Source organism: Canis aureus, chromosome 37 (assembly GCF_053574225.1).
Source record: "Canis aureus isolate CA01 chromosome 37, VMU_Caureus_v.1.0, whole genome shotgun sequence".
NCBI lineage: Eukaryota > Metazoa > Chordata > Mammalia > Carnivora > Canidae > Canis > Canis aureus.
The window spans coordinates 19,829,604-19,856,873 of record NC_135647.1 but is presented as its reverse complement, the minus strand read 5'-3'; the positions used below and the strand labels follow the sequence as shown (position 1 = coordinate 19,856,873).

Below are 27,270 nucleotides of genomic sequence, written 5' to 3'. Positions count from 1 at the left end.
CTGATCTTCTTACCCTACTATCTTAGACTGAGTTTCCTGGAGCAAGTCTCTGAGACTGGGTTCTTGGAGAGTGCTCATGGAACACAGAGCTATAAGGAAATGGGATGGCAGGGTCGGGCCGAGATGGATGCTGGCGTCCAACACGGACGCCACGGAGGCCTCAGCCAGCCCTCTAGGGAGCTCCCAAGTTGGGATGGCCCTCAGAGCATCCCAAAGTGAGGAAGGGGATGGGCCTTCGTAGCCTGCCCCGGGTCAGCCAGACTTTTCTCCTGAGCTGCACCCTGGGAGAAGCATAATCTTGAGTGAGGAAATCCCCAGAGGCTGAGAACAGTTCTGGGGAAGAGAATCAACTCTGACCCTTGGCAGCTGATACTCCCAGTGGCTGGGGGATGGGTGTACCTTGGCTCTGAGGAGGGATGGGGCTGAGCACCCACCATGCCTGTTCTACTTTTTCTTTTTCCCCTGGCACCCATCACCTCCTCTTATGCTCCATGATGTGCTGCAACATACTTATTACCACATCTGTTGATTACTGATTGACCTAGCTCCCTCTGCCACCACCCCTGCTAGACCCAGGCTACATGAGAGCAGGATTCTTCATCTGCTTTGCCGGGAAGGTAGCACACACCCCAGGAACAGTGTGTGGCACAGAGTAGGCACTCCATAAGTATTTGTTAGTAAATGAAAGGATTCACATGTCTCAAGTTAAATGCTCAGATAAGTCTCAGGGTCTTTCTTCTTACCAGCCATCACTCTAGGGAAGGGAATGGGAGATTTTTGTCTCTCCCCTTCCAGGGTAAACCTGAGGGCTTTTTTTCTACTTCTTATTACATACCAGTGGTTTCTGTCCATTCCCAGCATGACCTTCAACTAGTCACCTGGTTTCCCGGGGGCTCCCCCTCCTTACTTGGAAATGAAGTGAATTCCAATTCCTCTTCCTGTTTACTTATTCTAAGAATTTGTTGAGCACCTGCTGTTTGCCTGGCACTTTCCCTATTATAATTCTTAAAATTCCAATTCTAGAATTCTGTGAAGAACATATAGCACCACATATCACATTCTTCTAATCCTTTGTGAATAGAGAACTGTAGATCCTTTCTGTGGAAGAACTTTAGGAAGCAAGTTCTGACAATGTCCAGGAGCACATTCTAGAACTTATAGAAACACACTGCTAAAAAATCTACTTCTTTTTAAAACTCTCCCTCCCACAATTTAGCTGTGTGTTTCTTTATAAAGAATCATTTTTCATTAAGCTGTGAGTTCCCTTGAAAAAAAACAAAAGTTATCTTACTGGAGCCCATCAAAGCATCTGAAATACAGCAGGTTCTCAGTAAATGTTTGTGGAAAATAACTAGAGTCCATGTACTTCTAGTTTTGAAATCTCATCCTTCATCATTTTATTTTCCCCAATAAATTAATAATTAAAACAATGAGACTACAAGGGTACCTGAATAGCTAAGTTTGTTAAGTGTCCCAGTCTTGATTTTGGCTCAGGACATGATCTCGGGGTCCAGGGATCAAATCCGCATGGGGTCCTGTCCTGGGCAAGGAGCCTGCTGAAGATTCTCTCCCTCTCCCTCTCCATCTGCCCCTCCCCCACTTCACTCTTAATCTCTCTTTAAAAAATTAAATAAATAAAACAATTAGACTATACCTAATCACAGCCTTGGGAAGCAATATGCCAAAGACAGATGATTAGAATCTTACTTTGTTTCATGCAGGTGAAAAGAAATGGAAATATCTATTATCTGCTTATAGATATTCTATTAAACATAAAACTACTTTAAGGATTATCGCTTTTAATAATGTAGCGGGCATTCAGTTTCACATGAACTATCATGTTTAACTTCTGTAAGAATCCTATAATCCATTTTGCTACCCAGGAGAGTGACATACAGAGAAGAGGCTTGCCCAAGGTCACAGAACTTGATAGAATCTGGATTTGTAGCTGGTTCTTTCTCAGTGCACAGATTGCCACTTTGCCATATTGTCTCTAGTTGATTGTGTAACATCCATCTTAAGAAGGAATAGAACACTAATGGAGACCCTAATACCTCAAACTCTCAACCAATTAAAACTCTGCATACTTTCAGACTATCAGGTATTATATTAACCTCCTCTTGAACTCTTCTGGAGGCTTCTGATAACAGGTCAAGACTGCTGGCATTCTATGCCTAGGGCGCAGCTATCTTCTCATGACCTCTTTCACATTATCATGAAAACTCCATCTTTTTCATGCACTTGTTCCTCCTTTTCCAGCAATCTAGGTCTTCTTCATTTTTGTTTTACTTCCTTGTTCTGGAGACACAAATCCTCCAGTAGCTTCTTCAGTAGCATAAGAGGTCAATGTTTTAAGTCTTACATGTCTAGAAAATATCTTTATTATTCTCCCACACATTTAATTAAGACTTTGAGCATAGAATTTTAGACTGGAATTCGTTTTCTTTCAGATATTTAAAGACATTGCTTCATTGTCCTCTATCTTCTAACAGAACTATCGAAAAGTCTTTTCTAACTATTTTTTTTTGTTTTATTTCACCTCTTTTCTCTCTCTCTCTCTCTCTCTCTCTCTCTCTCTCTTTCTCTCTGGTTCTCATAGAACAATGTTTTATTTTCATCTAGTAAATGTGGGGAATATATTATAAATGTGTGGGTTCACTCTGCCATTTTAACCTTGAAGTTCCAGTCATGCATTCCCCCCTCCCCCCCCCACCCCCGCTCCCGGAACACAGCAAGTTGGAAGCTGCACACGTTAAGCATGACAAAGGCCTCTGGACCAAAAACAGAAGAGCAGGACACACTCAAATGAGGTGAATACCACACTATCACAACAAAGAATGGGGGCGGTGGAATGAGCCAGTCACAAAAGTCTCACGACACGATGCTTTGGACTGACTTTCCCCTTGCTCTTTCATGCTCCTTCAGAGAAGACAGAGGCAGCCCCTTGACCTGTTTCACAAGATTCCTTAGTATCTGCCCAACTGCCTGCAGGTCATCCTCACTGGTGTGGGTAGACAATCAGGTATGCTGGAGGGACTCTGTCTCTTACCTGCTGAAGTTGCCAGTTTTGTGTTTGTTACATCAGGGAACTGAAGGATAATGCTGCCTCCCTAGTTGACATACAATGGATTACTGGATCAGACTACATTACCTTGATCCCAAGATCTGAACAAACTTGATCTTAATCTTAAATTACAGTCCTGCTGTGCAATAGTACGAGGCATCCAGGCTTACACACATGGTGTATGAACCCTGACTGCAAGATGGAGCAGTCAATACCTAACACTTACCAGAGATTCATTTCCTCAACAAACATTGACTTTAGATACAAAGACCCTTTGATACAAAGTGCACAAGGTGATAAATGGATGCCCTCCATCACTGTCACCATCATCCCCAAACACATATATCCACAATTGTTCATAACCCACTTAGCACCTCTTCTCTTGAAGACAGAAAATCCCCTCAGGTAGGGTTAATCAAAAAGCACATTCCCCTGAAAGTACTTCCAGGATGAGTAAGAAGGGGTTCCTGAGAAGAAAGAGAAGCGTGCATGAAGGACTGTGGCTCACAAGTCAAATGAAGAAAATGGTTTAGGTTGGGCCAAAAATGAAAAGAATCTTGGGAGGATGTGATGTTTTAAGGTTACAAGGGACCAAGTTAACCTAGCTAAAAAAAAGAGTATGGAGGAAGTTGACTAGTCAAACGCCTCATGGCTAGTTCAGGAAGATGTTCTGAGTGAGGAGAAAGGAATGGAAAATGCCAGCAAGCATCAGATAAGGAAAACAACAACTAACTTGGGAAGCAGAAAGTAGACAGTGAGGAAAATCCCTTCCCACTCCTCCCCAAACCCTGGTTCTAAAAGTAATTGACCCAATTCTTTCTTCAGTGTTGGCTTCAATTTACACAGATTAGAAAAACATCTCCTCCCTCAGCCTCACCAAGCAGCCTATGGTTTCATTTTTATTTTTCCCCGACTTTCAAAAAAAAATTAAGGAGAGAAGTTAGAAGAATAGTTCCAAAAATATTCCCACTAGCTACCGAGACTCAACAATGGTTGCTACTCTATCACATCCTCAGTCTCTTGAAGAACCCTTTGAATGGAAGGTAGGGGTCAGGCATTGTGATGCTTCATCCCTAAATGCTTCTGTGTCTTTCTAAAAATAGAAGTGTCCTTCCAAAGAGCCATGATGGAAACACTGCATCTAAGAAAATTCACAGTAATTACCTCCTATCATCCAATACCCAGGCCATATTCAAATTTCTCCAGTTGTTCCCAAAATGCCTCTTAGAATAGCCATGCCTTTTCTGCTCTTCATCATCAGGTTCTTTTTTTTGTTTTGTTTTGTTTTGGGTATCGTTTTGAGCTAGGATCTGATCAGGGTAAACACACCACATTTGATTGTTAAGTCTCTTTAGAGTCTTTTAATCCTTTACTTTAGGGCAGTTCTCCCACTTTTTACCCATAATATTGGTGTTTTGTTATTTTGTTTCTGTTTTTGTTTTCTTCAAGAGTCCCGGACAGTTTTGTGACATTTCCTATTTTCTGGTCTGGCTGCTTGTTTAACCTATATCAAGTCAAGCCCCTCTATTTCCTGTGAGTTGAAGCATAGGTCTAGAAGCTTGATTAGGTTTGGGTCAAACATTTTTGGCAAGAACACCTCATTGATGATTTTGTGTAGTTCATGGCCCATCCTTTCAGGAGATCGCCTCACCAGGAGGGTGAGGTCTCCTGAGTAAAGTGGTGACCATCAGATCTCTTTGTTGTAAAAGGCAGCTTTCCTCCGTGCAATTAGCAGGTGACTCTGGAAAGCTCTGTTGGTATGTGTGACTATCTTGTGTCCCAACAGCCCTCCACCCAATGCTTTAGCATCTATCAATGATCCTTGCTGATAACAATTATTTCTTTAACAACCCATCAATTATTAAATGTCTAATGGATGAATGGGAAGGAGAAAAATGAGTATTGAGGGAAGAAACAGAGAACAAGACAAATGTAGCGAACGAGTGCAAAGTCTTTGCCAAGACCCACTTCAATATACATATAACTGTTTTCAGAGTCATGGGTCCTTTAAGGAAATGCTGGCCTGAAGCAATGAGCAAGGAAAGCCAGAAGCTCGACTCTGTCACTTTAGGAAGAAGTGAATGCATTTCAGCGAGTCTAGGCATCGACATTTTGTTCTGACCTTCATCCCCAGCTGTAGCCCAGAAAGAGCTAACAAGTCAGGGGGAGGTGTGACACCATGCCACAAACCGGGTATTTGGACTGTGGATTTCCTATATGACCAGGAGGAGGTAGCGCCAGGCCAGGCAATCTGGATCTCTTCCTACAGGGCTGGTCTACAGAACACACTCAACAATAGCCATTTATCCAGAACTCTCAGTTCCAAATCTTTACTTCTTTCCAAATAGTACTAGCCACACTGTCCAAAAACAGGTTTCTTTGAAAGAAACAAGTGGTCACTTTGTTGACAATGAATACATGCATTGTCTTAGGTAAATTGCTCTCTTTCAGAGTTTAGGAAATTAAGTCTGTCCCCATAAAGGGTTTACTGAATGCCCACATCAAAGAATATTTCACATCGACTCATATCTTTAAATCACTTCACGCGATCTCAAAGCACACGTCTTTTTAAAGACACCCAATACTGAAAACTTTGTTCCCGTTCTGAGGCCCTCAGATTCTAGTTATGACAAGCAAGAACCAAACCCCCCAAAAGGAACTTAAAGTTTACTTCAATAAACATAAGGAGCAAGCGTAGACCCTCTGGCAAAGAGCGTAAAATCCCATAAGAGAGGTAAGTCCTACAGAAATTCTACAGCCCACAAGAGAGCGTGAGATGCAGTCAGAAATGGGTAAAAGGCTGTGAGGAAGACAGCCGTGCACATCACTTCTCTGAGTTGAGGAATCAGAGAAGGTGTCTCCCTGGGGGCTCCCCCAGGAATGGAAAATTATTCCCCACAGTAGGAACAGACTCCCGGGACGTCAGCCAGTGCTGACTCACCAGGTAATTATGAAAGTCTGAACGTATGCTGCTCTAGACAAGTTATGGTTTCATGACTCCCTGGAGAGCACTATAATTATTTCAAGGAGAAATTTTTTTTTTAGGCCTTATAGTTTGTTTTGTTTTTTTTTTTTTTAATGTATTTGAAAAGGACAAAAATTCAGATTCACTTTAGTTTAATTTAATGTATGCATGATTTTTAAAAAGAGGGAGAGGAAGGAATTATGTTTTCAAGCAAACAGCAACAGGGTGCTCCAGCTCCTAATGGGTCGGGAATTTGGAATCACTGCTCCAGACAGCAGATGCTAGATAAATGATGAATAGACAAATTCTTCAGATGCTTTTTTTTTTTTTTTTTTTTAATAAAGGACTTTAGTGTCTCTTGTCAGTGATTTCACCCCACCCCTGCCTTCCAGCTTCCCGGGTCCCTAACCATCTTTTGTGTCATGTTCTGTACACTACCCATCACCAGCAAACTAATTTCACACAAGCCTTACATCTCTCTCCTTCAGAAGTAACTGCAAATTTGCCAGACTCTGACTTTACCGGGCTCAGAAAAACTCCACTAAACAAAACATTCCAACTACTCCAAAAGGAGCTGACAAGAAACTCATAATGTGAGAAATTTACTGCCAATTATACAATCTCATTATCCATATCAGCAGTGGAGACTTTAGATATTGGAAGCAAATTCTGACTTTAAAAATAAAATGCAGGGAGAAAGATGTCACCCCCATGATCCTGAAACATGGTAAAATTGTGTGTGTGATTTTTTTTTTCTAGCACATACCTAATAATACTGTTTCTGCTATTGAAAGAAGACAACATCATTCTCTTGTTTAAAAAGTTTAGACCTAGAAAAACTTCCTTTATCTTAGGGATGGAAAATTCTGCTTGAAGGTCTATACCTGGGACGCCTGGGTGGCTCAGTGTTTGAGCGTCTGCCTTTAGCTCAGGTTGTGATCTCGGGGTCTGGGGATGGAGTCCCACTTCGGGCTCCCTGCAGGGAGCCTGCTTCTCCCTCTGCCTATGTCTCTGTGTCTCTCATGAATAAATAAGTAAAATGTTTTTAAAAAAGCAATTAGGAAGAGAATGGCCCAAGAGAGGGGCCAGATTGAAGACAACCAAACAGCAAGGCAGCGATGTTGGCCTTCATCTGATGGCTCTCTGTTAGTTCTACCCTAGTCCCATCCTTGTCATTAGAAGAAGCATGGACAGGTGTGATGTTGTGCAGGTTGGCCTTGTAAGATATTCTGACAAAAGAGAGGGCAAGTGCAACCAAACACCGTGCAACCACTATAAGAATTATAAATATTAGGGAAACTTGGGTGGCTCATTTGTTGAGCATCTGCTCGGCTCAGGTCTTGATCCCGGGGTCCTGGGATCAAGTCCGACATCAAGCTCCCCACAAGGAGCCTGCTTCTCCCTCTGCCTGTGTCTCTGCCTCTCTCTCTCTCTCTCTCTCTCTCTGTGTGTGTGTGTGTACGTGTCTCTCATGAATAAACAAATAAATAAATAAGATCTTTTTAAAAATTATAAATATTAGCATAAATGATGTGAATGCTTAAAGTCTAATTACTAGAGGAGAGAATTTACAAGTCTTTTAAAGGAAGATAGAAAGAAATACAAAAACATACAATCTAATATCTTTCTAAACTTGAGTTATTGAATAATTACTGCTTGATCTAAATCTTTTTTTTTTTTTTTACTTCTGCTTCTGCCTCTAACTTGCCTACTTTTTTTTGAAGGTTAAGAGAAAAAGGACTATCTGCATGTTCTTTTGTTTATACCTTTGCCACAAAGAAACCCCAAAGCTGCTTACAACTGATCAGTAAGAACTTTCAGGAGGAGGCAACATCACAAAGTTGGAGAGAACCAAGACCGCAGCTGGAGCCACCAGGATTCGATGCTAGTGTTGACCCTGACAAGTGGTATAATGTCACTCTACCTCAGTTTGCTCATCTATAAAATGGAGACAACTAAAACATCTATCTCAAGGTTGTTGTGTAGATGAAGTGAAACAATCCGGGTCAAGTGTTTGGCACAGTGCCTGAGAGCAAATCAACAGTGTGTCATTACTGCTGCTATTATGATCATCACCACATCCCTCCCCAGCGATCCCAGCTAATCTGTGAGCACTGAGATCTTTCTCTGCTTCTCCTGGAGAGCTCTGTAGGAAAGGCATTTCCTCTTCCAGGGAACTTTGGCTGCAAAACAAATACTGGATAATAAATAATTAAATAACAATTAAAAAAGGAATGTAGACATTTACACAATGGGCAACCACAGAGCAAGACTGGCTTCTTCTAATGGATGAATGTTTCCCCTGGCAGCTAGATTTTTAAGAGTTTTTCCCACCATTTTAACCAAACAGAAGAATGCAAAAATAAAGTTATCACATGGTTTCCTTAGTATCCAAATTTAACTCAGTTGAAGGAAGGGAACGAAGGAAAGAACGAAGGGACTTGATGGCTACTCAGAAAGCAGGGAGCATTCATATATTAAAAATAAATGCACTGAGCCAATTCTTACTTCAATTTGCCTGTTCCATGTACTAGATTGTTTGTATTTATTTGTTTTTTCAGGTGTTTGTTTTCTTAGGTAGTGTTCCAAGTTATAGTGGTGGGCTTGATACGCTTTTTCTCCATAGATGAAGCAAGTCGACTTCAAGATTTGATCCTTTTTCAAAGATTATTTATTTATTTATTCTGAGAGAGAGAGAGAGAGAGAATGTGTGTGAGCAGGGGGAGGGGCAAAGGGAGAGGGAGAGACAACCCTCAGGCAGTCTCCCGTCTGAGCATGGAGGAGGATGCTGTCCTCCCAGCACAAGGCTCCATCCCAGGACCATGAGATCATGACCTGAACCTTAATCAAGAGTCAGACGCTCAATCAACGCAGCCACCCAGGCAGCCCTGAATCTTTTTATCTGTATAAGTTCACCAAAAGACTAGTTGGCATCAAACAAAAGGATGAGGTTAATACAAATCCCCCCAAATAACTCCTATTCAGTAGCAAAATCGACTACTTTTAACTCTTGGTAGAGAGCCAAGCTAATTGTGAATCCTCATTTCTTCACCAGTCATAAAGCTTTGTCTCAGGGTTCCCAAAATTTCCCTAAGAGCTGCTAACTTTCCAGATAGGGCTCACCTGAACTTTGGGTGACCTACTTGTCATGTTTATGTCCTCCCACAGCTCTAGGTATCCTGTAGTTGCAGTCTCTCCCTACACAACAAAACTAAAGGGTCTGGGGTGTGGACGAGTTCAAGTCCCAACTACCAAAGGCACAGCAGAAATGAGCAGAAATGCTAGCCACAGAGCCTCCAGTGGTCTATCACTCTCCTGTAGGATCACCTGTAGAATTGGTTTTACTTATATTGTGATTCTAAGCATTAAATCTTGCCACTAATCCCTTACTGCACAATTCCTACCACCCACCAAGAGGTAACAGAAAGTTGAATCAGATACTCCTTCCTTAGGTTCCCAAGAGCTGATAATTGAAACTACAGATTATTCACAAAGGCTTAGTTTTACTCCAAACAGAAATGTGAGGGTCAGTTTGGGTGTTGCTTTTAATCTGTTTGATACTGATTCGGTGTGCTTTTCTGGCCATCTACTCATCACTTTCAGAGGGAAGTTCTTCTTATGTATCCTGGCTTCCTTAAGCAAAACAAAGTTAAGACAATGCTTTCACCAAAAGAGAATGCTAAAAAAAAGTTACAGTAAAAGACCAAGAAGTCAATACAGTAGCACTCGGTGGCTGAGAATTTACCTTACCAACTCCATCCCTACTAAGATAGAGGTGATAGTTAGTGTAGGTCTGACTGGCAGTGCTGTTCTTAGAAAAACAAAGCAAACAGCTCAAATCCAGTTCCTAGAACCAATGGCTTGCAGAGTTTACCAGTTTCTACAGTAAGAAATATATTTCCACCTTGACCCAGTACCCAGGCACGCGAACTGAAACAAAGGTTTCATGAGTCAACACCTCCCCCAACTGCAGGCAGCACTCAGTGGTGTTGGCCAACTCTGCTTGATTTCATTTTTGAAATGTTGGTGGTGACTTAGTAACTGATTTCACTATGCTAATGGGTTGCAGTTCACAGTTTGAAAAACCAAGCCCTAGAAAATCACCTCCTGTGCCACACAGGTCAAGAAAAGTGCTCATGAGACAAAGACAAATGTTTCAGTTCCCATTTCAGTCCCTGCTTGAACATTGCTTCTCCACCAGGGTTCGAGAAAAAACTTCTGGCATTTGTCAAAATGGTAAGGAAGACTTTATTGAAGACTGTTGAGTAGAGCAGAGAGATGGAACTCAACCCCGAGTACAAAAGAATGAGTGGGGATTTATAGCCAAGGAACGGAGTGAGGGGATCAGTGGATGGAAAACCAGCATGAGGAGCATGAAGAGGAGGGGATTCCTCTAACCTGACCTAACAGAATTCTTGCTCAGAGCTGGCCACGGAAGCTAAGGACAGCATGGGATCCAAGGTCAAAGCCCTGAAGAGAGCTCAGAGGAACCTAAGGAGAGAGTCCTTTTCATCTGTTGACTATCGGTAGTCAACAGAAAGATGGACATTTTTTTTTATTACTAATGGAAAAGAAACCCTCAAAACAGACACTGAGATGATCTCCCAGCAGGCAGAACTACCAACAGCTCAAAGCATGGCCCGTGAGACTTTTACCCAAACCTCCGACATCCAGAGGCTTCCTTAAAATGATAGGAAAGGAATTAAGGATCAGAAGAGGAGACTTCAGCAAATAAAAGACTTTCTGGGAAACAGAAAAATGGTAAAGATTTAGTAATTAGCTGCAAGCCAGGGTACAAGGGCACGAGAGGTGGCCAGTCCTCTTGCAGAACCCGCAATGCGGGGATCCCTGGGTGGCCCAGGGGTTTAGCGCCTGCCTTCAGCCCAGGGCATGTTCCTGGAGTCCCGGGATCGAGTCCCACGTTGGGCTCCCTGCAGGGAGCCTGCTTCTCCCTCTGCCTCCCTCTCTCTCTCTCGAATAAATAAATAAAATCTTGAAAAAAAAAAAAAAAAAGAACCCACAGTGCTGTAAGCCCTTGAGGCACTGGACACCCAGAAAGACAGGTGTGAGTCCCAGGTCTGGACAGGAGAGCAGGTCAAAACCCTGAAGACGGGCTCCTTGTGGGCTCCATGTGCCCTTTCCTGCCCCTTTCTGCCAACAACTGCCCCTACCCCATACACACTACTGCATTCTCACCCACGCTTCAGTCAAGAATGGGAGATGGTGCTCTGGAGAAAATTAACCTGGGATTCTCCAGAATTTGGGGACATGAGGTATGGATAAATGAAAATGAGAGATTGGGGTCTTACCCAAATCTTTAATCCATTTGGAGTTAATTTGTGTGTATGGTGTAAGAAAGTGGTCCAGTGTCATTCGTTTCCATGTGTCTGTGGCTTTCCAGTCTTCCCAACACCATTTGCTGAAGACTGCCTCCTTTACCCATTGTATATTCCTGCCTCCTTTGCCATGAATTGACCATACATATGTAGGTTTATTTCTGGGCTCTCTATTCCACTGACCTTTGTGTCTGTTTTTATGCCAATACCATATTGTTTTGATTACTATAGCTTTGTAAAATAGTTTGAAATCTGGCAGCGTGATACTTCCAGCTTTGTTCTTCTTTCTCAAGATTGCTTTCACTGTTGTAGATCTTTCGTGGTTCCAAAAAAATTTTAGAATTTCTTTTCTTTTTTTTAGAATTTCTTTTCTATTTTTGTGAAGAAAAGATCATTGAAATTATGCCTGGGATTGCATTGAATCTGTAAGTGCTTTGGGGAGTATGGATATTTTTCCTATTAAGGCTTCCAGTCCATGACCATGGAATATCTTTCTACTTTTTGTGTCATCTTCAATTTCTTTCATCTTATAGTTTTCCATGTACAAGTCTTTCACTTCTTTGATTAAATTTATTCCTAGGTGGGGTGCCTGGGTGGCTCAGCCATTCAAGCATCTGCCTCTGGCTCAGGTCATGATCTCAGGGTCCTGGGATTGAGACCCTCATAGGGCTTTCTGTTCAGCAGGGAGCCTGCCTCTCCCTCTCCCTCTGCCTGCTTGTGGGCTCTATCTCTGTCTCTCTGCCAAACAAATAAGTAAGATCTTTATTTTTATTTTTTATGTATCTATTTTTTAAAAGATTTTATTTATTCATGAGAGACACAGAGAGAGAGGCAGAGACACAGGCAGAGGGAGAAGCAGGCTCCCTGAAGGGAGCCTGATATAGGACTCAATGCCAGGAACCCAGGATCACTATCTGAGCCAAAGGCAGGTGCTCAACCACTGAGCCACCCAGGAATCCCAATAAATAAAATATTCTTTAAAAAAATTTTTATTCCTAGATATTTTATTCTTTTTAATGTAATTTTAAATGGGATTGTTTTCTTAATTTCTCTTCTGATAATTCATTATTAGTGCATAAAAATGCAACAGATTTTTGTATACTGATTTTGCACCCCACAGCTTTACCAAATTTGTTTACTGGTTCTAACACTTTCTGGTGGGGCCTTCAGGATTTTTTATATATAAAATCACGTTGCCTGCAAATAGTGATGGTTTTGCCTTTTACTTTCCAATTCGGATACCTTTTATTTCTTTTTGCTGTCTAATTGCTCTGAGTAGGACTTCCAATGCTATGTTGAATAAACATGGTGAGAGTAGGCACTCCCTTGTTTTGTTCTTGATCTTAGAAGAAAAGCTCTTCACCATTGAGCTTGATGTTAACTATAGGCTTGTCATAAAGGGACCTTACTATCCTGAGGTATGTTCTGTTTATACCCACTTTTTTGAGAGTTATCATAGGTGGATGTTAAATATTGTCAAATGCTTTTTCTGCATCTATTGAGGTGATCATATGATTTTTTTTTTCCTTTCTTTTGTTAATATGATCTATCACATCTCTGGAATAAATCCTTAACATCTAAAGTGAGTGCCTTGCGGGCAGTGTATACATTCACTGAGACCATCTCCATAAGCCCTAGATGTGTGACAAATCTGAAGCCTGCTGCTCAGGCTGGAGTCTAGGACAAGAAAATAGGCCTTTTCCACATGAAGCCTCGGGGTGTGTCTCATTCTACTATGTGTGGTGCTCTGGGTGTGGTAGTCTGCCAAGAACTGTCTCTCTGATTATTTCACACACATGGGGCCCAGAAACACAATCCCGCCTGGCCAACATAGGACACCATGGCATCCCCTGTGTGGGCTGCACATGCTCACTAGCTTCGACAGTATTACGGGAGTGGTGCAGAGGCAAGATGCTTGCCTGGTGGCTTTGGCAGGGCTGTGGGAGTAGCACAGGAGGGGGCACTCACCCAGTGGCTTTGGTGGGATCAAAGAAGCAGTACAGGGGGTGTGCATGTCCACCAGCACAAGCATATTAGAGGGAGAGTACAAAAATGGCACCCATCAATACCAGCACTAGGAAGGTAGAGGGATAGTGCATAAATGGTGCTTGTCAACACCTCTGTCCTCAGAAAAAGTCCCAACAGGCTCCTGCCCCTCTATATACTTTAAGACTAGCAAATAAATCTCCTTCACATATGGTGTAGGCATTTTTCAAACTGTTGTTATGAGCTGTGTCCTAGAGCAAGTGAGTTTGTGCATAAGCCCTTTATGAATGGAACCCATGTTTTCTATGAATCTCCTGAACATAAGCTTTGTTGGTTTTCAAAGCCAGACATTTTAGGGCCTTGTGGGATCTCCAGTGCAGATTCCAAAGGTTGAGGTGGCCGACATGGAGTGCAAACTGATAACTAATGAAGGAGAAGCTTCTTATTTGTGAGATCCATTTCAGTCGTGGGTTGTGGCACTAGAAGTAGGGTTTTTGCAGGATCACGTCTCTGCCTCTCCCACCCATAGTCATTTTATCTATTGTTGTGGAAGAGCTCTTCAGCTGGTTTTAATGTCTTTTCTGGAGGGAATTTTTCCATATGTAGCTGCAGATTTGTCATGTCCATGGAAGGAAGTAGATCCAGGATCTTCCCATGACACCATCTTAAACCTGAGGGAAAATCATTTTTAGCCTAAAATCTTATGCTTGTCTAACTAGAAATCAAGTAAAGAGTAGGACTCATTTTTAGACATGTAAGAACACAAGAAAATTTACCTTCCATGTATTCTTTCTTATGAAGCTACTAAAGGATGTGTTCCAGCAAAACAAGGGAGTAGGTCAAGAAATAGGAAAGTAGACACTCCAGGAAACAGGAAATCCAGCACAGGAGGGCAAAAGGGAAATACCAGATGATGTTAAATTCCCAGCATGTTGGCCAGCTAACAGAGGGCTCCAGGGAAGGGTCTCTATGAAAAGGTTGTGACAAATAAAATCATGGTTTCAGAATTTTAAATAGAGATCTTAAGTTTAAAAGAATTATAAGAAGATTTTCATCAGCCAGCAGCTGGAGCCTGTTGCACAACAATTCTTGAACAGATAAAATCTCCTAACTTTCGTTTATGGAAAAGTACATTTGAAAATCGCTTTGTGCTCAGCTAGGTCTTGAGATGATTGGGCAGCAGAGATGAAACCCAATGGTCCTCAGCAGATGAGGAGAGGACACATCTTATAACTAAAGGTTAGCAAACTTGAAATGCACTATTCAAAAAGGGTGATGATAAGACACACCTGAAAGAGGTCTCAGTTATTTGTTCAGTAAAATATTTACTACCTGTAAGTGATCACAATACTTGACAAGGAGAGTAAAACTTTTAAGATCAATGAAACAATCCTGAATTGCATTCATCACTTTGTCAGTAGGTTAGTAGCAATCTTGATTTCAGAATGCATGGATCAAGTTCTGTTTATTATGAAGGCCGGTTTACTCGATATACCCTTCCCCCCAAGAAAAACATTAAAAACTGATCATGTTTGAGCCTTTGGAAAACAACACTTAAGGACATTTAACAGACCCAATGAAGATGTGGAAAGAATTAAAGCCAGATATACAAAAGCTAAGGCATTTTTTAAGAGTATGCTTAAGTACAGTAAAAACAAAAATTTGTTCAGTAAAGAAATGTAATCCTAATTTATAACTCACTACTTGGCTGTGTAGAAAGCAATATTTACATAGTTTAAAAATGTAAACATTGTACTAATGAAGTAAACAACATACCATGGGAGGGTGGGGTAGGGGTACATGGCATCAACCTGTAATACAGAAACTATTTTCAAAGTGTGGACAGGTCTTAGGAAAACAAAGATAGGGAAGTACCCTGAGCTAACAATAGCAGGAGGTCATTGCCATTTCTAGGCCTGAATGTTCAAGCGCAAGGGGAGGGACAGTTATCAGAACCTCAGAGAGCAACTGTATAGATAAGGCTGGCTGCCAGAAGAGGAGAAGGAGTCTTATCCTTCATGCCCCCTCCAATCCAATCTCCTGCTGATGCCTCCATTAACCAGATGCAACCCAAAGCCTAAGGATTCGGGAGCCTGTGCACTTTATCCACAAAGGGCAGCCTCCCTGGGGATAGGCTGGATAAACGAATACACCTGGAAGAGGTAGACAATGACCAGCAGAGAGCTAAAACTTCACGACCACAAAAGAATAATGTCAAAAATTAACACGTCAAAAAATAATACCACTAACCTGTTATTTAGAATTGAACTGGCCAACCCTCAAAAGTAGTTGCCTCTGGAAAGTAGAAAGAGTTGAGAGAAGGTATGCAAGAAAACACTGTTTTTCATGGTAAAGCTTAGAACTATTAGAGTTTTTAAATATTTGCTTAAATCACTTGATTCGAAATAAAAATTAATAAAATGTTTAATTTTTTTTAAATGTTTAATTTTTAAAATTTTAAAATGTTTAATTTTTTTCACCATTTGGTGAAAAATGGTGAAAAAAAAAACAGAGAGAGAGAGAGAAGAGAAGAGGGGAGAGGAGAGGAGAGGAGGGGAGAGAAAGAGAGGAGAGGAGAAAGTAGACATAAGGGGAAGAAAATTGTACCAATTTTGTCTTTTGAATCTAGCTCTGGTAATCCTGTCACCTCCCTGGGCCTCAATTTTCTCACTTATAATGCAAAAATAATAGCCCCTATCTCAGAGAGTGGTGGAGAAATTTGAATGACATCATATATATAAAACATTTGACACAGGATAAGCCCTTAGCTAATGAGAAAGGGCTTCACAGAGCTCTAAAGAAAGGGAGCAAAAATCTTAAAGTCACTAAAAGACAATGCCTTTATAATTGATTGACTTCTTTTACAGCTTCTCTTGAAACCTCAGTATCTAAAAGAGTCTGGCTAATGTCAAATGCTCAGTAAAAATTTGTTGGTTGAAAGAGTGGAAGTGTTCCATCACAGCACTGCCAGTGCACTTTCTGCCTCTCTCCTTGATTTGATGTAATGGGACAAATTCAAGGGCCTTGTGATCTGATTCTGTAGGTTTCGCCTTGACTTTGACCTTGCAGTCAGTCTCATTTCTCTGATCTTTCCAGACTACTTCTCTGCAGCCCCCAGCCACCCCCTGTAGGCCCCCAGCCTAGCCCCCTGCAGCCCGCACCTACACTCCTGCAGCCCCCACCCATCTCCCTACAACCGTTACCTACCCTTCTATAGCCACAAGCCTACCTTTCTGCAACCCCCACATCTCCTTACAGCCCTTATCTAACCCTCTACAGCTAGGCTCCTCTGCCATCTTAATCCTATTTTGTATGTGAAGCTTCTCAAACACATACTCCATCCCTGAAGCCTCTCTCCAGCCTAAACACCAAGTTCTCTGCACTCTGTACTCTGGAGTCTCTTCTGTGAAGATTGTGAAGCAACTAACCCTTGAGTGCAGGAAGGTCCATTAGACTGACATCGCGGAGGATGCTCTATCAGTGGCTTCACAGCAGGGAACTGAGGCCCAGGGGTGCTCTCTAACACAGTTATGGAAGGATTGAAGCTCCACAAATGATGTGGAAAAGAGGCTCTTGTAGCTCTCTCAGTGTCAGGCAGTCCTGGCTTCATCTGTTCACACTTGGGGAAATGCTCCAAAGAAAGGTTCTAATTCCACCTTCGTCCTGTTCTCTGGCTTCTCCGTAAGATGCAACGTTCTGGTTAGAGAAAACTAAATCCTTTGAAATTAGTATGTGTTAATATTTGTTTAGGGAAACCTGGGTCAGTCAGTTAAGTGTCCGGTTCTTGATTTCAGCTTAGGTCATACTTCTGGGGTCATGCCAGTTCAGGCTAAGTGGGCAGTCTGCTTGAGATTCCCTCTCTCTGCCTCTGCCCCTCCACCCTCCTCTTTCACTCTCTCTCTCCAATAAATAAATAAATCTTAAAAAATTTTTGTTCACCATGTAGGACACATTTTTTTATGGCCTTTCAGTGAGCAGCCCTTTTTCACTGCTAACAAAGCCCTTAATATGGAAGTGACTGCTCCTTGTCAATAGCCGTCTCCTCTTTATAGTCATGGGCCCAGGGACGTACATGTGTCCAGGGCCTGCCTCCAAAAAAGATCTCTTTCCCTCATGAGAGGTGCAGGAGGAGGCCCTTTGTCAAGGCCCTCCTTGCTTCCTGCCTGGATTCCAAGGTGTGTGGGACAATCGATCCTCCAGCTGATACAGTCATCTCTGATTAGAAAGTGAGGTGTTGCTGACCCACTGACGATGTAAAGGAGCAAGAGCAAAAGGGTCAGACCCTCAGACATCACTGAGTCACATAACCATTCCTCGGCCCACCTTAATGGTCTAAGTAAGGTATTATTGGATTTTCTGCAGCTTGGAGTCAAAACAATCCTAAACGATGCAATGTGAATGCCATTAATAGCAATATGAGAGTCAGTTTTGTCTGTTTCATATTGTCTAAGAGGACATGGGTGTCCTTTTGTTCGAAACTCAACTCCAGGGGCACCTGGGTGGCTCAGTGGTTCAGCGTCTGCCTTCAACTCAGGTCATGATCCTGGGGTCCTGGAATCGAGTTCCCCATCAGCCTCCCTGCAGGGAGCCTGCTTCTCCCTCTGCCTGTGTCTCTGCCTCTCTCTGTGTCTCTCATGAATAAATAAAGTCTTTAAAAAAAAAAAACTCTACACTGGTACTTGGGACTTTCTTGCAATGACAACTATGATGTCTATGAGTGGTATCAAAATCTTTTACCATCAAGAAAGAACTGACATGGTCATACTTCTCATTCACAGTCCAGATACTGCCAATTTTGATAGACCACAGGATCAGTGCCACTTACCTTCCTTCTAGGGCCAACGGACGCAATACTACACAAAGTTGTACAATTGTGAGTCACATTGCTTCTTATGACACTGGGAAAAGTCTTCTAGAGAGGCTTTCTGAAGCTGTCTGGAAAAAGAGAGATAGGTCTCTTACCTGCCACAATGCCAACACAGCACACACACCGCAGATCCTACTGATGGGCCTCTTTTGGAGAAAAGCAGAAACCCTCCCAGATGCCATCTTGGCCCGTGTTTATAGAGAGATACTGTCTGGATTCCATCTTTGTAAGGAAGCATGAGTGGTGCCCTGGGAGGCTCTAGAAGATTTGCAGCATGCTTTGGAATTGTTGCTTTTCTTCATAATAGGTGGGTAATAGAACACACCTATGTCTTCCAGAAGAGGAGATAATGTGAAACAACACAGCCTATCCTCTAACGATAATGGAGACAAGTTCTCAAATGTCAATGGGCACAAAAGTGACTCAGAGAGTGTGTTCAAAATGCTGATTCTGAACCCCCACACACCACTTTTCTCCCTCACAATGAAGAAAATAAGGTTGATCACATTATTAACATTCAAAATGTAAATGTGCTAAAAAGAAAAAGAAAGACAATTAAAAACCTGAAATGCCCCTACTCTGAGAGAATTCACCATTATAATGTTGGTGCTTGTCCCTCCATCTGTTTTCCATGCATTTATACGCACCCAATGTTAGTTTACAAAAAGTTGGCAGAAGTGGCTATTATCCAAGATGCCTTTTTAAAAAATTTTTTCTGTGTTCATTTTGCCTTTCCTTCCCCAGAAAATCAATGTTAATATTCTGGTATATGACCTTCCATTCTTTTCACTTATTGATAGAATCCCACATGAAAACACTGGAAGATATACAAAATTATTTTTGCCATTATTTTTACATAAAAATGTGACCATGGGCGCCTGGATGGCCTCCTTGGTTAAGTGGTGGACTCTTAGTTTCAGTTCAGGTTGTGATCTCAGGGTCATGAGATCGAGCCCTGTGTCAAGCTCCACGCTCAGTGGGGAGTCTGCTTCTCTCCCTCACTGTTTCCTTGTGCCCTTCCCACCACTCATATGCTCAAATAAATAAATCTTTTTAAGAAATTAAAAATAAAAAGATGTGACCATGTTATTTATATATATATATACATATATATATATATATCTTGCTTATTGAACTTAACTTTTTTCACAACAATTAGTACAGCATTAATTCACCCTTTTCAATAGCTGTATATTTCACAGCATGAATGCTGAATGAATATTTATTTATTTATTTATTTATTTATTTATTCATTGCTCTAGTATAAAGCATTCTATCATACACACACACAAAAAAAAAAACTCAAATAAATTAAAGATCTAAATGTGAGACATGAAACCATAAAAATCCTAGAAGAGAGAGCACTGGCAGTAATTTCTCTGGCATCAGCTGCAGCAACATCTTTCTAGATATGTCTCTCAAGGAAAGGGAAACAAAAGCAAAAATAAACTACTGGGACTACATCAAAATAAAAAACTTCTGTGCAGCAAAGGAAACAACCAACAAAATTAAAAGTCTGTGGAATGGGAGAAAATATTTGCAAATGACATATCTGAAAAAAAATTAGTGTCCAAAATATAAAAAGAACTTATACAAATTGACACCCCAAAAACAAATAAACCAAGTTAAAAATGGACAGAAGACGTGAACAGACATTTCTCCAAAAAAGACATCCAGATGGCCAACAGATACATGAAAAGATGCTCAACATCGTCACTCATCATCAGGGAAATGCAAATCAAAACCACAAAGAGATATCACCTCACACCTGTCAGAATGACTAAATCAGCAACACAAGAAACAAGTGTCAGTGAGGATGTGGAACAAATGGAACCCACAAGCACTATAGGTGCAAATGCAAATTGGTGCAGCCACCATGGCAAACAGTATGGAAATTCCTCAAAAAGTTAAAAATAGAACTACCCTACAATCCAGTAATCACACTACTAGATATTTGCCCAAAGAATACAAAAACACTAATTCAAAGGGACACACGCACCCCTGTGTTTATAGCAACATTGCCTACAATAGCCAGGACATGGAAGCAGCCTCAGTGTCCACTGACAGATGAATGGATAAAGAAGATGCGGTGTGTATATACCAAAAGAACAAAATCTTGCCTTTTGCAATGACATGGATGGAGTTAGAGAGTATTATGCCAAATGAAATAAGTCAGTCAGAGAAAGACAAATGCATATGATTTTACTCATATATGGAATTTAAGAAACGAAACGTACAAACAAAGGGGGGAAAAGAGAGAGAGAGAAACCAAGAAACAGAGTCTTAATGATAGAGAACAAACTGATGGTTCCCAGCAAGGTGGGGTAGGGGGGGTGGGTGAAACAGGTGATGGGGATTAAGGTGTGCACATGTTGTGATAAGCGCTGGGTGATGTTCAGAAGTGTTGAATCACTGGGGTGCCTGAGTGGCTCAGTCAGTTAAGCATCCAATTCTTGGTTTCCACTCAGGTCATGATCTTGGAGTCCTGGAATCCAGTGCTGCATCTCACCCCTTGTTTAGAGCAGAGTCTGCTTGAGGTTATCTCCCCCTCCCTCCTCTCCTCCCTCCCCCTCTGTTCCTCCTCTCATTTGCTCACATGCACTCTCTCTCTCTCTCTCCCCCAAATAAATAAATAAATAAATAAATAAATAAATAAATAAAATCTCTACATTGTACACCTGAAACTAATATAACACTGTATGTTAACTATACTGGAATTAAAATTAAAAACTTAATAAAAGTATAAAATAAAATTTTTTTAATTTAATTTAATTTAAAAATTAAAAAATTTTAAAAATAAAATACTGATTCTAGTAGCCCTCCACTCTAGAGTTTTGATTCTGGAAGTCTGGGCCTGGGCCCTAGAATCTCCTTTCAAAATATACCCACGTGGCACTCAGTAGGAGATCATCAGACCCTTTGAAAAATTAATTACAAATAATTGAAATCCACAGATTATCCAAAAAGTTCCATTTTTGGCAATGATCTTTGCCTCATCCCTTCTCCTTCCTTCATTTTGTTTTTCATTTTTTTAAAAGATTGCATTTATTTATTCATGAGAGACATAGAGAGAGAGAGGGGCAGAGACACAGGCAGAGGGCGCAGCAGGCTCCATGCAGGGAGCCCGACATGACCCCAGAATCACGCCCTGGGCCGAAGGCAGGTGCCAAACCACTGAACCACACAGAGGTCCACCTTCTCCTTCCTTCATGTCCTAATTTCGTCCATCAACCCTCGCCTTCCTCCCTCTCTCATATTCCTGCACCACTTCCATCTCCAAATGTGACCTCGCTCTGAGAGTCACTTTAGCATACCAGAATGTAGGCCTCCAAAAGTCTCTACGAAGTACACGTGCTCTTCCTCAGATAAGCTCGCAACATCTACTGAGCATTTTTCAGGGGCAAGGAAACCAGTGGTGGCTCAATCCTTTCTGTTCTCCCAGCCCCTCATCTGCTTCTCTTGACTCCATTCACCTTCACCATCTCATGCCCCACCTCAGGAGCATCCTACACCCTCATAGGCTTCTCATCAGGTATCCAACCCAAACCCAAGCCCCATGCTCATCTTTCTCCACTCCCTCTCCCTTCTTGTCCACATGCTTTACCTCTGTGGCCAATCTGATCCCACAGTTCCAGATATCTCCTTGCTGTGGCAGACTCCTAAGTCTCTCTGCTAGTCTGCTAGTCTGCCTCTACGCCAACCATCTGCTCACCGGTACTTCCAAACCCCACACACCAAAACTCAAGTCACCCCTCACCTATGTTCCTGTTTCCTGTTTCTAATACACTGACCTTCCCTGGTTCAAGACCTTGCATGATCTTTGACATTCCCTCTTGGCCCCGTATTCAATCCTTTACCATTTTTTTACTCACTTCTCCTTTCCTGTTTCTCTCTGTATGTCCCTTTCATTTACAATACAGGCTTTGTTTATGTCTTGACCTCAAACCTAGTCAAGGTTCCTTGGTTTCCAGAAAGAAATGACTGGTCAACCCAAGGAGATTATTAAAAGGCACAAGGGCATCTCAGGACACAGAATTGGAAATGTAGCTGGACCTCATGGGAAACAGGTTGGATCTGGAAGGCTTTGGGGATAAGGTTGCTGCTGCTTCCAGCTCCTTTTCCCCACTTGGCCCATCTGGTTCTTCTGCCTGGATCCCTTTCTGTAGATTTGTCTCATTGTCCTGCTTTTCTCCACCTAGACTGTTTATGTCCCCAAGTGATTGTCCCAATCTCTCATGTGCTCTTAGACTAAACTGTCTCTTTCATTTAGTCCAAATTTTGGAAAGAGAGGTTTGATGGACCACTGGCCAGCCTGCAGACAGCCAGATTTGCCATGAAGCCAGCTTTGATTCCAGCATCTGGATTAGTCCAGGTAGAATTATGGGTGTTAAGACAGATCAGCAGCATCTACTGATGAGGATTATTTCCTAGACAAAGAGGATGTTTAAAATGTACCCCACAAGGGCAGCCCAGGTGGCTCAGTGGTTTAGCGCCACCTTCAGCCCAGGGCATGATTCTGGAGTCCCGGGATCGAGTCCCATGTCAGGCTTCCTGCATGGATCCTGTTTCTCTCTCTCTCTCTCTCTCTCTCTCTCTCTCTCTCTCTCTATCGGATAGATAAATTAAAAAATCTTAAAAAAAAATAAAATGTACCCCACAAAATTCTACTATAGTGGCTCCGGGAAGCTGAGTTACAAACTAGTGGCATGTCCAGAACCAAGATTTTACCTTTCTGTTATGAAATGAGAAAAATAACAATTGTGTATGTGTGCATGTGCATGTGTTTATGTACGTGTGTGTGTATGCGTGTGTGTTAAAAAGAGGGACCATATGTTATATAAGATTTCAGATGTCCTTTTTGAGAAAGACTGTCCTTTATTCAGAGATAATGTCCTTTCTGCTTATGGAGGTCGACATGTCTTTGCACTTATGAAATGGTAGTGGCTTCCATGGCTGTTTGTGCCTTTATTTAGCAAAATAAAATGTTGGGATGCCTCGGTCATTTACTTAAATTTGGGGGGAAACTTGGCTGGTCCATGAATGTCTTGGAGTGTCTTAGAAACATTATACTGGGATCCCTGGGTGGCGCAGCGGTTTAGCGCCTGCCTTTGGCCCAGGGCCCGATCCTGGAGACCCGGGATTGAATCCCACGTTGGGCTCCCGGTGCATGGAGCCGGCTTCTCCCTCTGCCTGTGTGTGTGTATCTCTCTCTCTCTCTGTGACTATCATAAATAAATAAAAATTTAAAAAAAAAGAAAGAAACATTATACTATGCCTTGATTATTTGAATAGCTTTCTACACGGTCGCTCTGCTTTCAAGATCTCTTTCCCATCTACCTGAGACATCACTAGCAAGTTAATCTCTCTAAAAATTTTGTAAGTCTATTTCCTTGTTGAAGTCTTCAAGGGCTTTGCAATTATTATGAAATAAAATAGAAAGTCCTTGACCTCTAGAAACTAACTGCAACCCAAATCCCCAGCCCTTTCCCACTGCTCCCATCCACACCTGCCATGTGTTCCAGACAAGGCTCCTTCTTATCCTTCCTACCCCTGCCCTTTCCCACCACCCTGCTTTCCAAACTACCTCCAAGAAATCCTCTGATCCTCTCAGCTAAACTGAATCTTTCCTGACTCTGCATTCCTTTATTAAAATACTTCTACATTCTTAGAACACTTATTACAGTCTGTGTCATCGTGTGGTATTTGTGCATTTCCTATACATCCTCACTAATTGTAAACCCTTGGGGGCAGCTACCATGCCTATGGACCAAGTGTGGTGAAGGTGGTGAAGGTGGAGGCATAGAACACAGGATTCAGAGTATGGCTCTGTTCTGTGTGATTTTAAAAATGTCACTCAACTAGTATGAACCTCCACTCACTCATCTTAAACTGGAGAGGATAACTGCTCAGAGTCATCGTGTGGTGAGTGAGGTCACCCATAAAAAGGTGGTGGGTTGTAATCACAGATTTTTTTTAAAAAAGTGATTTTTTTTCTTGCTTGCATACAGTGGACAGTCATAAAATATTTGTCCAACTTAAGAACCTCATGAATGAATGAATACTGCAAAAAAGGAGGCTTACCTGGGGTCCAATAGGCGATCTCACTATAAAATTAATATTAATCTTTGTAGGTGATTACTGGGGAAGATTCCAGTAAAAGAGTTCAAAAACATTTGAGCAACACAACACATTGGAAGAAGTACCTCACTTCCCAAAGGGACCACCTCAAAGGATGATGCTCAGGTGCAAACACACATGTTGGCCTGTTTCTTTCTCTTTCTTCCTTCCTTCCTTCCTTCCTTCCTTCCTTCCTTCCTTCCTTCCTTCCTTCCTTCCTTCCTTCCTTCCTTTCTTTCTTTCTTTCTTTCTTTCTTTCTTTCTTTCTTTTTCTTAAATGTGACTGCTCTCCTTGGTGACTGGCCATACCCCATAAATGGACCTATTTGCTTTTGATCATCTCTCTGTTCTCTGCTCAACCTTGGTAAACTGGCTAATGACCACCTAAATGACTCAAAATCAGACAAAAGATTGGGACATATGGAAACATCTGGATGGACCATCTACTGCTGAACTTCCTGTTAAGTAAAAATAAACATCTTTGTGAGAGAAGTCACTTTTTGTTCCTTGCTGCTAAAGACATCCTAGCAAACACAAAGTCGAGAAACCATCTTACCCTGTTCTTTCATATCCAGAAATCAGGCTGAGAGCCCAGAGGTGTTTCGGGATGTCTGTGGGCAGAAAGATTAGGGAGAGGAACCTCAGCGGACCTCACTGTTGTGTGTTGAGCCCTACGGTGCTGCATTAGGCATGACTCTAAATTCTGTAAGTGCCTACCTTCCCATGCACCTCACAGCATCCCTAGGAGGGAGGTGGCCTTACTTAGCCATTTATAAGCAAGAAAAGTGCTGAGAGGTTAAATCATTTGCTAATGTTACACAGCCATCAAATGGACTGGTGAGATTTTCTCCCAGGCAGGCAGGCTCTAGAGTCCACCTACTTTACCACCGGTAACAGAAGGAAGGTCCCTCCAGGTGCCATTATTTGGGGACCAATCTGGCCTGGAAAGGTCCACACAATCTTCCCTTTTGGGCTCACTTTTGGGAGGAGGCGGGTGATGAAGGCTAGCCTGAAACTCAAGGGTGTCTGGTCCATGACTCAAGTCCTCCCCACAGTATCCAGGCCACACCCCTCTGTGAACCCTGGCTTCCTCCCTGCTCAGGCCCCAGCTCCACCAGGCCCACAGCCTCCCCACTTCTGCTCCTTTGGAACCCAAGGCTTCACGCATTCCTTCTCACCACCGTACATGGGCCTGAAGCCTCCTCCTCCCTCAAGCACACTCTTGTAGATGCTTGCTTCACTTGATGCATTCCACCCCTGGACATCCTCTGGAGATGACACAGAGAGGTAGAGAAGAAAGATCAAAATAACTGACAAGAGTTCGGGGGAAAAGTGCAAAACCCCATATCCCTCCTCAATAAACAGCCACTAAAATTGCAGTGACTGTGCCCAATTTCAAAAGATGTGTTCATGGTCCATACATTTAAGCCTCATAAACATTCTGGTGAAGAGGTCTCGAACACATCTTCATTTATTAGGGAAATAAAATCTCACAAACACAGTAGCAATAGATTTAGAGTATTCCATTCTAATTATTGTCAAGGTAACAGAATGTGTACTGTCCTACCTGATAAAATATAGCTGTGGGACCTGCGCCCCAGGATTCCATCTCTCTGCTTCCATGACAATAAACAGTGATTAGATTTCTAATGTGCTCTGGGTGCTGGGCTGAGGCTCCAGGGAAATGAGCTGACATGATGTTTGGTTGGATGCTGAGAGATTTCTCATGCAGAACTCTTTCTCCCCCAAAATGCTCACACAGCACTTCAAAAACAATCATCACTGCTGACTGGAGGCACCAGCAGTTGGGGTGACCCTTCGTGTTAGCAACACCCTGAGACTTGGGGCTTCTACTACTTGGCTATTTCGGACATCCTTCTCATCTGTGTCTAGGGGTAAACCACTTGTCCTCCACACCAAGCACAAAGAGAGCTTGTTCCACTCCCCAAGACACAGCCACTTCTCAAGGCATCTTGTAGTCGCCTCGTTCGTAGTCTAATTGTTCATTAGCAACTTTATAGGGAAGAGAATTTGCTTTATTCATCCTTGGAATCCTCACCCTTTCCCCATCCACTCCTTCAAAACTCAACCCTGCAGGTGGCTGGAGAACTTCCATCATTCCTGGAAGTTGAATGAACCCATGAGGGATGGAGGGATGGAGGGAGGGTGGAGGGTTCACCATTGGTGAAACGGTTTGTCCTCTCCAGGCTGAGGCTTCCCTCACAGACATCCTGTGTTCTTGTCTTCACCTCTTTCTCCCCATTTTGACTGTACAGGGACGGAGAGATGGAAGGAGTCTCGTCAATGATACACCAGCCTTCCTTGGGCAATCCTTTTCTGCTGTGTAAACCCTTTCAAAAACTGGCTTCTTGGTCTTTATGTGACCGGAAAATTTTGCAAGAATCAACTGTGGTTCTAAGAAAAGATTTTGCTAAGCGAAGTGAAAGCCCTCCCATGGCTGCCTGCAGACTGCTGGCAACTTCCCCTGTGCCACCTCGGGACAGACGAGGAAGCCCAGCTGAGCACCAGGATGCTGACTTGCCATGCCTCCTGCCCTTCGCAGGGGAGAAATGGGTGTGAAGATGGTCCGGGCCAGGAGCCCCAAGGCTTAGCGAGAGAGAGCTGCTAGCGGGCCTACCTCCACAGCTCTGGTTCCTCTGTTCAGATGCCCCCCAATAGTTTCTTCACCCCCCAGACATTCAGTTCACCCTTTTAAAAAAGGAAAATTCTGTGCAGATACCACTTCCTCCAGAAAGTCTTCCATGGGTCCTTCCAGCCAGAGCCAACCACCCTTTCCATCGCTTTGCCTAGGACCCTTTGTGTATAGCCCCATATGCTGTGTATGTTGTTGTATTTGCTGCTGTGTTAGGTCCTCCTGTTGACAGCAAACCCTTCAGGTCATTGACTGTAGCTTAATCATTTCATTCCCTCCACA

The 27,270-nt window shown here is 42.4% G+C and overlaps 1 long non-coding RNA gene across 2 annotated transcripts in view; it reads right to left on the bottom strand.

The window, feature by feature from the left end:
* Window positions 1-25,862, bottom strand: part of LOC144306415 (uncharacterized) — a 49,172-nt gene extending 23,310 nt beyond the window's left edge. For both annotated transcript variants that reach the window (XR_013373530.1, XR_013373528.1), the window contains exons 1-4: window positions 25,757-25,862; window positions 25,522-25,603; window positions 24,892-24,946; window positions 18,177-18,286 (exon numbers count right to left, since the gene is read on the bottom strand). This is a non-coding gene — a long non-coding RNA (uncharacterized LOC144306415). The remainder of the gene's footprint in view (window positions 1-18,176; window positions 18,287-24,891; window positions 24,947-25,521; window positions 25,604-25,756) is intronic.
* Between the last annotated feature and the right edge of the window lie 1,408 nt (window positions 25,863-27,270).